This window comes from Haliotis rufescens, unplaced genomic scaffold (assembly GCF_023055435.1).
Source record: "Haliotis rufescens isolate VD_foot unplaced genomic scaffold, xgHalRufe1.0.p SCAF_182, whole genome shotgun sequence".
NCBI lineage: Eukaryota > Metazoa > Mollusca > Gastropoda > Lepetellida > Haliotidae > Haliotis > Haliotis rufescens.
The window spans coordinates 1-12,898 of record NW_025963871.1 but is presented as its reverse complement, the minus strand read 5'-3'; the positions used below and the strand labels follow the sequence as shown (position 1 = coordinate 12,898).

The 12,898-nt window shown below is 39.2% G+C and overlaps 1 protein-coding gene across 3 annotated transcripts in view; it reads right to left on the bottom strand.

Annotated features, from left to right (window-relative positions):
* LOC124128723 overlaps positions 1-7,522 on the bottom strand; it is a 40,964-nt gene extending 33,442 nt beyond the window's left edge. For all 3 annotated transcript variants that reach the window (XM_048398682.1, XM_048398683.1, XM_048398684.1), the window contains exon 1: positions 7,407-7,522. The gene's annotated coding sequence lies outside the window, so the exon portion shown is untranslated. The remainder of the gene's footprint in view (positions 1-7,406) is intronic.
* Between the last annotated feature and the right edge of the window lie 5,376 nt (positions 7,523-12,898).

Here is a 12,898-nt window from a genome sequence, read left to right as displayed (position 1 = left end):
AGATCATCTGTCAAACAATGATAATAATAAACAATCCAAGCACACTTGGAGTTAAGATCATCTGTCAAACAATGATAATAATAAACAATCCAAGCACACTTTGAGTTAAGATCATCTGTCAAACAATAATAATAATAAACAATCCAAGCACACTTTGAGTTAAGATCATCTGTCAAACAATGATAATAATAAACAATCCAAGCACACTTTGAGTTAAGATCATCTGTCAAACAATGATAATAATAAACAATCCAAGCACACTTTGAGTTAAGATCATCTGTCAAACAATGATAATAATAAACAATCCAAGCACACTTTGAGTTAAGATCATCTGTCAAACAATGATAATAATAAACAATCCGAGCACACTTTGAGTTAAGATCATCTGTCAAACAATGATAATAATAAACAATCCAAGCACACTTTGAGTTAAGATCATCTGTCAAACAATAATAATAATAAACAATCCAAGCACACTTTGAGTTAAGATCATCTGTCAAACAATGATAATAATAAACAATCCAAGCACACTTTGAGTTAAGATCATCTGTCAAACAATGATAATAATAAACAATCCGAGCACACTTTGAATTAAGATCATCTGTCAAACAATGATAACAATAAACAATCCAAGCACACTTTGAGTTAAGATCATCTGTCAAACAATGATAATAATAAACAATCCAAGCACACTTTGAGTTAAGATCATCTGTCAAACAATGATAATAATAAACAATCCAAGCACACTTTGAGTTAAGATCATCTGTCAAACAATGATAATAATAAACAATCCGAGCACACTTTGAGTTAAGATCATCTGTCAAACAATAATAATAATAAACAATCCAAGCACACTTTGAGTTAAGATCATCTGTCAAACAATGATAATAATAAACAATCCAAGCACACTTGGAGTTAAGATCATCTGTCAAACAATAATAATAATAAACAATCCAAGCACACTTTGAGTTAAGATCATCTGTCAAACAATGATAATAATAAACAATCCGAGCACACTTTGAGTTAAGATCATCTGTCAAACAATGATAATAATAAACAATCCAAGCACACTTTGAGTTAAGATCATCTGTCAAACAATGATAATAATAAACAATCCAAGCACACTTTGAGTTAAGATCATCTGTCAAACAATGATAATAATAAACAATCCAAGCACACTTTGAGTTAAGATCATCTGTCAAACAATGATAATAATAAACAATCCAAGCACACTTTGAGTTAAGATCATCTGTCAAACAATGATAATAATAAACAATCCAAGCACACTTTGAGTTAAGATCATCTGTCAAACAATGATAATAATAAACAATCCAAGCACACTTTGAGTTAAGATCATCTGTCAAACAATGATAATAATAAACAATCCGAGCACACTTTGAGTTAAGATCATCTGTCAAACAATGATAATAATAAACAATCCAAGCACACTTTGAGTTAAGATCATCTGTCAAACAATGATAATAATAAACAATCCAAGCACACTTTGAGTTAAGATCATCTGTCAAACAATAATAATAATAAACAATCCAAGCACACTTTGAGTTAAGATCATCTGTCAAACAATGATAACAATAAACAATCCGAGCACACTTTGAGTTAAGATCATCTGTCAAAAAATAATAATAATAAACAATCCAAGCACACTTTGAGTTAAGATCATCTGTCAAACAATGATAATAATAAACAATCCGAGCACACTTTGAGTTAAGATCATCTGTCAAACAATAATAACAATAAACAATCCAAGCACACTTTGAGTTAAGATCATCTGTCAAACAATAATAATAATAAACAATCCAAGCACACTTTGAGTTAAGATCATCTGTCAAACAATGATAATAATAAACAATCCAAGCACACTTTGAGTTAAGATCATCTGTCAAACAATAATAATAATAAACAATCCAAGCACACTTTGAGTTAAGATCATCTGTCAAACAATAATAACAATAAACAATCCAAGCACACTTTGAGTTAAGATCATCTGTCAAACAATAATAACAATAAACAATCCAAGCACACTTTGAGTTAAGATCATCTGTCAAACAATAATAACAATAAACAATCCAAGCACACTTTGAGTTAAGATCATCTGTCAAACAATAATAACAATAAACAATCCAAGCACACTTTGAGTTAAGATCATCTGTCAAACAATGATAATAATAAACAATCCAAGCACACTTTGAGTTAAGATCATCTGTCAAACAATAATAACAATAAACAATCCAAGCACACTTTGAGTTAAGATCATCTGTCAAACAATAATAACAATAAACAATCCAAGCACACTTTGAGTTAAGATCATCTGTCAAACAATAATAATAATAAACAATCCAAGCACACTTTGAGTTAAGATCATCTGTCAAACAATGATAATAATAAACAATCCAAGCACACTTTGAGTTAAGATCATCTGTCAAACAATGATAATAATAAACAATCCAAGCACACTTTGAGTTAAGATCATCTGTCAAACAATCATAACAATAAACAATCAGAGCACACTTTGAGTTAAGATCATCTGTCAAACAATGATAATAATAAACAATCCAAGCACACTTTGAGTTAAGATCATCTGTCAAACAATAATAACAATAAACAATCCAAGCACACTTTGAGTTAAGATCATCTGTCAAACAATAATAACAATAAACAATCCAAGCACACTTTGAGTTAAGATCATCTGTCAAACAATGATAATAATAAACAATCCAAGCACACTTTGAGTTAAGATCATCTGTCAAACAATAATAACAATAAACAATCCAAGCACACTTTGAGTTAAGATCATCTGTCAAACAATAATAACAATAAACAATCCAAGCACACTTTGAGTTAAGATCATCTGTCAAACAATGATAATAATAAACAATCCAAGCACACTTTGAGTTAAGATCATCTGTCAAACAATAATAATAATAAACAATCCAAGCACACTTTGAGTTAAGATCATCTGTCAAACAATGATAATAATAAACAATCCGAGCACACTTTGAGTTAAGATCATCTGTCAAACAATAATAACAATAAACAATCCGAGCACACTTTGAGTTAAGGATCAGTTTTCATCTCAACATAAGGGAGAAATATTTCAGTTGGGCTGGCTATTGAAATAAATCTTAGAGATAGATAATCATTAACTAAGTAACCATCAATTATCAATAAATATCAGAGAAGTAACTTTGATCAAATATGCAAACGCTCAGAGAAAAAACAACATATCTCACTGGTGAGCGGTGACACATTTTTGCATGGATTACTTTGTGGACATTTAAGATATAACAAAATCAGTTGCTTGCCATCTTCGCAATGGTCAAAAGCAAGCCTGCTTCGGTAAATTAAAACTTTATTTCATCACAATAGTTTGAGTAAGATATTATCGATGACAATTTTCAGTTAATATTTCTTCCAATCGAAGATAATTCGGATTATCGATCTTTTCAGCCAGCCCTATATTTCAGTCATACATCAAATTTACTTCAAATGTTTTACGTCGACAAAGTGTTTAAAAAAACAAACAGTGTTTAACTTTAATTCCAAATTAAGTGCCCTTGGCAGGTACTGCTGGGAAACAATTATTTCTTCAAAAGTGTGACTTTCTAAAGTTCATGCTACCTTATACTCTGAGGTATTCTACAGGGCTGGGACGAGTTCAAATTTACTACCCGGGTGCCCAGCCCCCTATTACCTGACACTACCCGGGTACCCAGCCCCCTATTACCTGACACTACCCGGGCACCCAACCCCTATTACCTGACACTACCCGGGTGCCCACCCCTCTATTACCTGACACTACTCGGGTGCCCACCCCCCTATTACCTGACACTACCTGGGTACCCACCCACCCTATTACCTGACACTACCCGGATACCCAACCCCTATTACCTGACACTACCCGGGTACCCCCCCCCTATTACCTGACACTACCCGGATACCCAACCCCTATTACCTGACACTACCCGGGTACCCACCCCCCTATTACCTGACACTACCCGAGCACCCAGCCCCCTATTACCTGATACTACCCGAGCACCCAGCCCCCCTATTACCTGACACTACCTGGGTACCCACCCCCCTATTACCTGACACTACCCAGGTACCCAACCCCCTATTACCTGACACTACCCAGATACCCACCCCCTATTACCTGACACTACCCAGGTACCCCCACCCCCCCTATTACCTGACACTACCCAGGTACCCAACCCCCTATTACCTGACACTACCCGGATACCCACCCCCTATTACCTGACACTACCCTGGTACCCACCCCCTATTACCTGACACTACCTGGGTACCCACCCCCCTATTACCTGACACTACCCGGGTACCCCCACCCCCCTATTACCTGACACTACCCAGGTACCCCCCCCCCCTATTACCTGAAACTACCCGGGTACCCCACCCCCACCCCCCCTATTACCTGACACTACTCGGGTACCCACCCCCTATTACCTGACAATACCCAGGTACCCCCCCCCCCCTATTACCTGACACTACCCGGGTACCCACCCCCCTATTACCTGACACTACCCAGGTACCCCCCCCCCCCTATTACCTGAAACTACCCGGGTACCCCACCCCCACCCCCCCTATTACCTGACACTACTCGGGTACCCACCCCCTATTACCTGACACTACCCAGGTACCCACCCCCTATTACCTGACACTACCCAGGTACCCACCCCCCTATTACCTGACAATACCCAGGTACCCACCCCCCTATTACCTGACACTACTCGGGTACCCACCCCCTATTACCTGACACTACCCAGGTACCCACCCCCTATTACCAGACACTACCCGAGGTACCCCCCCCCCCCCCCCCCCCCCCCCATTACCTGACACTACCCGAGTACCAGCGGTAGGTCTCAAGAGATAGGTACAAAATGTCCGATTAGGAAACTGAACTTGACTGAAGTTTTATCTTTATACAGTCAGAAGGAATGGGTGCATTCAGAGTGAGTGAATGAGTATTGTTTTACGTCGCTTTTAGCAATATTCCAACAATATCATGGCGGCGCACACCAGAAATGGGCTTCACACATTGTACCCATGTCGAGAATCGAACACAGGTGTTCTGTGTGATGAGCGAACGCTTTAAACCACTAGGCTACGACCGCCCCTGTGCATAGTCAGAAAGAAATGCGAACATTACTGACTTGTAGTCTAACCATATAGTCCTAGATCATTTTTGTGATTAAACAATACGTCATATCACGAACCACAGATCCGGGTAGTCCTGTGGGTACCTGGGTATATCTCAGAACCGATACCATCCCAGTACCTGTGTTACCCCGACCCGTGAAGATCCAGGGTAGAATAGGTCTTCAGCAACCCATCCTTGCCATAAAATGCGATTGCTTGTCGTTAGAGGCGACTAACAGGATCTGGTGGTCAGGCTCGCTGACTTGGTTGATGCATGTCATCGTATCCCAATTGTGTGGGTAGATGTTCATGTTGTCAATCACTGGATTGTCTGGTCCAGACTCAATTCTTTACAGACTGCCGTCATATAGCTGGAATACTGCTGAGTGTGGCGTTAAACAACAAACAACAAACAACAAACAACAAACAAACCTGAGTTGCCTGTCCCAGCCCTAGTATTTAACACTGTATTGTAACACATTCATCTGTACATTTAAAGCAGTAACCTCAAACTAAACATCGCTCTGCGGATCATTTTTTCAGTGAAATATAAATAATTAATGAATAAATGAATGAATATTGCTTTACGTCGCATTATAGGTAGAATGGGTAGAATTATCATTAAACCGCCCGCACGTTATCAGAAATGAGCGGGCCAGTGTAACTTGATAATGCCCTCATATTGCTTGACGACGGGCCATTATCACGCTCGTTGTTAGGTGACGTCATAGAATTCATGGGAAAGGGATAGGTGACGACACGTTCAATAGTGACGTAATCTGGTTTGTTCGATGACGTTTCCATATTTGTAAAAGTGGTCCAGTGACATTGGTGTTGATTCAGTAAATTTTTCAAAACCATATTGTTGTTTCTTTATATTTGATAACAAATTCCATCCGTTTTCGTTAAAACAACGGTAGCCCTCCTCGCCGGGCAGTTAATGGAAGAGCTCGGGCTTCTGCAAATGATAATGCCCTGAAAAATAGCGTTACCCTTATATCAGCAGTATTGTAGCTCTTGACGATGGGAGGGGTCCGAGGGCTGTATCATATTTTGCTCACCCCAACCCCACCGATTCATGTAACATTTGTTCATGACGCCCTTCCCCAAAAATGAAGGACAAATTGTACTTTGCAGATTTCCATTTTATCTTAATCCAAAACAATAATAAAAATGTGTTATTTTTCCATGCACCCCGTGGTTGTGATACATTGTGGTGTTCTCCCCCCTGCCACACCCATCTCTTTCACTGTCATTTGTTTACATGCTCTCCCCGATAATCTCACCCTCCCATCCCGACCCCCACCCCACAAATAAATGACCAGTCTTTAATCAAGGTCATCGTACCAGGTAGATTTATATAATCAAATTGACTTTAAAATCAAATAAATTTGCTTTTGAATTTAGGGTTTGAAAACAACACTTGCTAGAATTTGTGAACTGAGCAACAACTACCAACACCTCGCTTTAAATAACATTAGTGTAATATTTAACTGATAAATTCAAATAAGATAATTACAGATTTCAGTGTGACACTATAAACAAATACATTTAATTCGTGTTTGAAAGGTGTAAAGTAATCCTGCTAGTATCTGTAGAAATCGTGTGCCAATTTGCTTGACATTAGTCCCGCATTCATTTGAAACATTTCAGATACGACGTCAAGTACTTCCCACACCGTTACCTTGGTTACACGACATCGCAGACGTCAGGAAAACTGACGGAGTCCTCGCAGTGCATGACACCGGCATCACATTGTCAGGCGATGCGGTCAACGTTCTCAATACGTGTATTACGGCAAATATATCGCTGAGCTCTGCTATCAAACACAACTAATATCATCGTTATGACACGCTGAGAATGAAATATATACTCCAGTACATTATTTGTGGCGTTTATCATTCGAGTGGCTATTCAACAGTATATTATCAGATTTTACGAATGCTTCTTTGGGTGTTAATCCGCTTGGCACAAAATGTATCACGATAAAAGCCTTATAATAAAACACAAACTATGAACACAAGCCATAGATAATTTAAATTCCCCAACATTCGCTATATCCTTCAAAAATCTCCTGATAACGCCAAACCACCACAAACGCAGGTGGTCGGCTATACGACGAAAGTGTGATGATGAGAGCGTTGTTATAACGAGGGCACGCAGAGCTGCAGATAACCACTGCTTTAGAGGCTGTTGGGATATAACACGATTATTTCCGAATTCTTAATACCCACCTGATCAATACATACTCGACCGATGTCGCTAGAAACTTCAGAATCGACGATAACGGTGGGATTTCCTCGCGAACTTTGGAACCCTGCATATGGGTCGCATCTGTGAAACGCTCCGCACACTGGAACCGGTGTAAGAGTTTTTTGTACCCTGTACAATTTCATCCACTATAATCGCCAGGGAACGCGCGTTTCAGCTCCTTTCTCAGTGCTTGCGTTAAATTTTTAAACTGGACGAACCAGGTCAACTCGTTTTGACCAGGGTATAACCAAAGCTCGCACACAGCAAAGACGATAAAGGTTATTGTACATAGATTATCCTTTCTGTTATTTTCTTTATAGGTGAAGGTCAGATGAATAATGGTATTCACACTCGTTCTAACCTGCTGATTATTCTATCATGATGTAGAAAATGTTAGCGTTTATATCACACTCTTTTGTACGCAGTGACTCGCAAGTTGGATATTTCAAGTATTTCATATATTCAAATTTCATATTTTTTTAGCAAGGATCTACGTATAGTATGATATTGAACGTTATAATTATTAAAGTTGAATATTATAGAACGCGTATATCTCTGCACAGGAAACTTGGATAATCACCTTTTTGTTTTTAGCAATGTTTACTTGAGAAACTGACAAACTTAGCGTTGTATGCCATAGTTGTCAGCTTTTGAAGATGAATGTAACCGCATCCTGAACAACTGTTGCATTGTAATAATCAGCTTTTCAAGATGAACTATGAATGTAGCCGCATCCTGAACAACTGTTGCATGGTAATAATCAGCTTTTGAAGATGAACTATGAATGTAACCGCATCCTGAACAACTGTTGCATTGTAATATTCAGCTTTTGAAGATGAACTATGAATGTAACCGCATCCTGAACAACTGTTGCATTGTAATATTCAGCTTTTGAAGATGAACTATGAATGTAACCGCATCCTGAACAACTGTTGCATTGTAATATTCAATATTGTAATATTTACTTCAACAACACGAATAACACATTCAATAAATATATATGCACACATTTTCAGAGGGGATTTGATTAGGTCGTTTGATTGACAGAACACTGACGTCTAACGATTCACCAGGTGCGTGTTTAGTGACAAAAACGATTTCCGAATTTTCCTCTCATGGTGTAATCTAGTAACACTTGTTTTAAATATTGTAATCACAGGATATTTAGCTGTGTTTATTTATACATTTAAGGAAAGAACAAGGGATTTGTATATGCAAGAATGGTCAGATTGTATATCTAATTCACCAAGGCTAGATTTATATTGCACTGACAAATCCTTACTACAACCTGAAAAATATCTATCATCGTTTAAGACTGTAAATTTAAGAAGATCTTTAACACAATTTAGATGTTGTTCAAATGATTTTAAAATACATAAATATAGAATGTCTAGTGACTATGACTTTGCTGACATTCTATGTACTTTCTGTAAAGAAGACTTAGATGATGAATACCATGCACTGATCATATGTCCAGCATATACTAACTTAAGGATAAGGTATTTGCCCTCGAATTACTATCAATATCCTACCCTGCACAAGTTTGTATTGTTACTCACAACAAATGACGACAGCATTTTATTTGAGCTTGCTCTATATTTAGATAAAATGTTTAACTTAGAAATTCTAAAGCCAATATTAACTGAAGCGCTCTGTCACAATATGTCAAATATTATCCAACCATCTGTACTATTGGCCTTATGGCCAGACTATACGAAATACATTCTGTTCTGTTCTGTTCTGTTCTGTTCTGATATTAAGCTGATTACTATATTCATATAATATTGGTAAAAGAAAAATATAGTAACATCCTGGTTTTTTTCTACTTATACGATTTATCCTGATAATTCCATACAAAAATTAACTAAATAACTGTGTAATTCTGAGACTGACCGAAGAAAAACATTATGATGATCTGACGTTATCCACGTGGATACCAAATTTATAACGTTTTCCCCCCAAATAATTTAAAGCAATTATACAATATATATCTTATCTTTGGATTCACCCAAGCGTCCCCGTGCTTGAACCATAGTATAGCCATGCCCATACGCATTGTCCCCGCCATACTAAGAATCATATATCTGGGGGGGGGGGGGGGTAAGGGTAAGGGTATAAAACGATTGCAACGGCAAGTCAGACATCCAAAGTGATAAAAAAACACAAAAGAAATGCCACGACTCACAGTCGAACAACGTGAACGAGCCTTGGGTATGGTACAGATTGGAGCCACCCACGCCCATATTGCACGAACCTTCGGTTGCTCCCGTGTTGCCGTTACCAACGTTGCAGACAGAGAGGACGGACCGCTGACAGGCCAAGAACAGGCTGGCCCAGGGTGACCACGCCCCATGATGACCGGTACTTGCGGACCTTGCAATTCCGAAATCGCTTCCTGACAGTGACGTCATCGGCGACAAATGCCTTAGGTCACAGGGTTAGTCGACAGACAGTGGCCATGAGACTCAGGGCTCATGGAATCAGGGCTTTTAGACCATACAGGGGGCAGCTATTGACAGCGCAACATCTTCGTCTGCGATTGAGATGGGCCCGGACTGTACGACGTTGACAACGACGTGACTGGCAAAGGGTTGTCTTCACTGACGAAAGTCGATTCTGTATGTTTAGGGCTGATGGAAGACAACGTGTTTACCGTCGAAAGGGTGAACGAACGGCGGCGTGTTGCGTGCAGGAGGTCGTACCATATGGTTTGAGGCAGTGTCATGGTGTGGGGAGGGATCTGTGGGCAGGAGAGGACACCGCTGGTCATCGTTGACGGAAACTTGACAGCTCAGCGTTACATGGATAACATTCTTCGTCCAGTTGTCCTACCATTTCTCCAACAGCAACCACGTCGTGTCATTTAACAGCATGACAACGCTAAAGCCCATACAGCCAGAATTGTCACTAACTTCCTCGCAGCCAACAACGTCAACGGCCTGCCGTCAACGCTCACCCGACGTGTGCCCCATAGAACACCTCTGGGACTTGATGGATCGTCGTGTTCGACAACGACCACACTCTCCAGCCAACCGGCAAGAACTGATCTTGGCCCAAGACGAATGGCGTCAAATCCCACGTGACCTCATCCGACGACTGACTTTTTTCTGTGCGTCGAAGAGTTTTTGCGTGTACTGAGGCATTTGGTGGTCACAAACGCTACTAATGACATGTTATTGAACGTGAGCGATTGTTTATGTACTCTGCCTATTGTCCATGATTCTGAAAGCTCGAGTTTAGTACCACACCCGACTTTGGGGGGCTCTGACGTCATTCCCGGTCGCGGTATGATTGTCATTTTCAGTGTTGATTATGTTGATATATTGATCTTCTCAATACACTTTACTTCATGCATGTATGTTTTGTTGTTTTTGAGCAAGAGTGATTTCAAACTCTGGTAAAGTTTCTTTTGGACGTCAGTTTATATGAAAACTATACTTCGGTCTCGTCAGGAAATTTGTACACATTTTATGTAAATATTATTTCCAGGTCTGAACTTCAGCGAGACTCTTGTAGATTTTAGGTTCATTTGATACATGTTGGGTCCAATATAATAATAATTATGAATCTGTTATTTCCTCTCTTTTTCAAATGAACGACAAATAAACAAATAGTGGAATCCACGTCCGGTGCCTCATGGTTTTCAGAGAGGGTATTTTCCTCCATCTGCCATTTTTCAATTGGTAAATTGGGGGCGGTCGGGTAGCCAAGACGTTAAAGCGTTCGCTCGTTACGACGATTCCCGACATAGGTACAATGTGTGAAGCCCATTTCTGGCGTCCCCCGCCGTGATATTGCTGGGATATTGCTAAAAACTCACTCACTCACTCAATTGGTAAATTTTGACAGGAGGTTCTAAACTTAAGTAAAATTTTACAAAGGTTTCAATTTTTGTTAATTGGTAATATTTTACAATTCTCTCCATGGGTCATTTTGCTATTAACTATTGCTATTAACTATTGCTATTAACTATTGCTATTAACAATTGCTAGTTTCAATAATTTAGTTTATCGCTAACTATATATTTAGATAACCTTGAATATTGTGATATCTATATGTAACTGAGGCTTAGGTCGTCAAACATTGGTTTCATAAACGTTATGCAATTAAAATTTACATGTTCCCACTTAAGTATCATCAAAAAGTAACTTATACATAATGAAATAATATTTAGATATTCCAAGATGGGATTGGGCTCGCTGACTTGGTTGATGCATGTCATCGTATCCCGATTGCGTACATCCAGGCTCATGATGTCGGTCACTGGATTATCTGATCCAGACTCGATTAACTACAGACCGCCGTCATATAGCCGAAATATTGCCGAGTGCGGCGTTAAACAAACAAACAGAAGTTCTTTTTCTTTACTTTCAACGTTTCCGATAGACTATATCAGGGATATATGGGATCACGGATAGTAATCACTTGTGTTTCCGATAGACTATATCAGGGAGATATGGGGTCACGGGTAGTAATCACTTGTGTTTCCGATAGACTATATCAGGGAGATATGGGGTCACGGGTAGTAATCACTTGTGTTTCTGATAAGAAAAAGACCTGTGAAGATCCGGGTAGAGAATAGATCTTCAGCAACTCATGCTTGCCGTAAAGGGCGACTCTGCTTGTCACGTGGTCAGTCTCCCTGGCTTTGTGGATGCACGTCATCGTATCCCAGTTGCTTAGATCGATGCTGATGATATTAATCACTGGATGGTCTGGTCCGACTGGATTCGGAACAGACCGCCGTCATGCAGCTGGAATATTGCCGAATGCGGCATTAAACAACAAACAAACATAAAACAAGAAGATCAGAAAAAAATGTCTTCAATATCATTTTGTAAGTAGGTTTTTATAACAGACGTGAAAGGTGTTCCCTAACAGCTGAGAATGGTGATTTTACTGTAATATATCAAACTACATATGTGGCAACCATCAACTCTGCAAGATATTGAGCACCGCGACCAGGGATCTTGGGGTGGTCCTGCACAACCTGACCACAGAACCAATGAGCCAATGGCAGAAGTACTAAGGCCGTCGCTTGGCTCTCGTTACGAGCGCGGGGGGTGGCACGACGTTTGACTCTCGTTACGAGCGCGGGGGTGGCACGACTCTGCATGCACATCGTAGAAGGCAATTCTTTGACTTAAAAAATAATAAAAGTAACATATATAATGTCCTGTTATTTGAACACATCGTGGTTGATACAATTTATACATACAATTTATACATACAATTTATGCATACAATTTATGCATACAATTTCTACATACAATTTATAATTGAACCACCTGGTTGTGGTTTTCAACTCATCACTATCTATGGCTTCTCACGTGGATAACATCTGCAAGGGAGCATATCTGAACATCAGGAATATTGGACAGATTCGCCAGTGTATAATTGCGAAATAATTGGTTATGCCTTAGCAAAAGTATTCATTAAGAATTTCTTGACGCAAGATGTTACGAATTTAGGA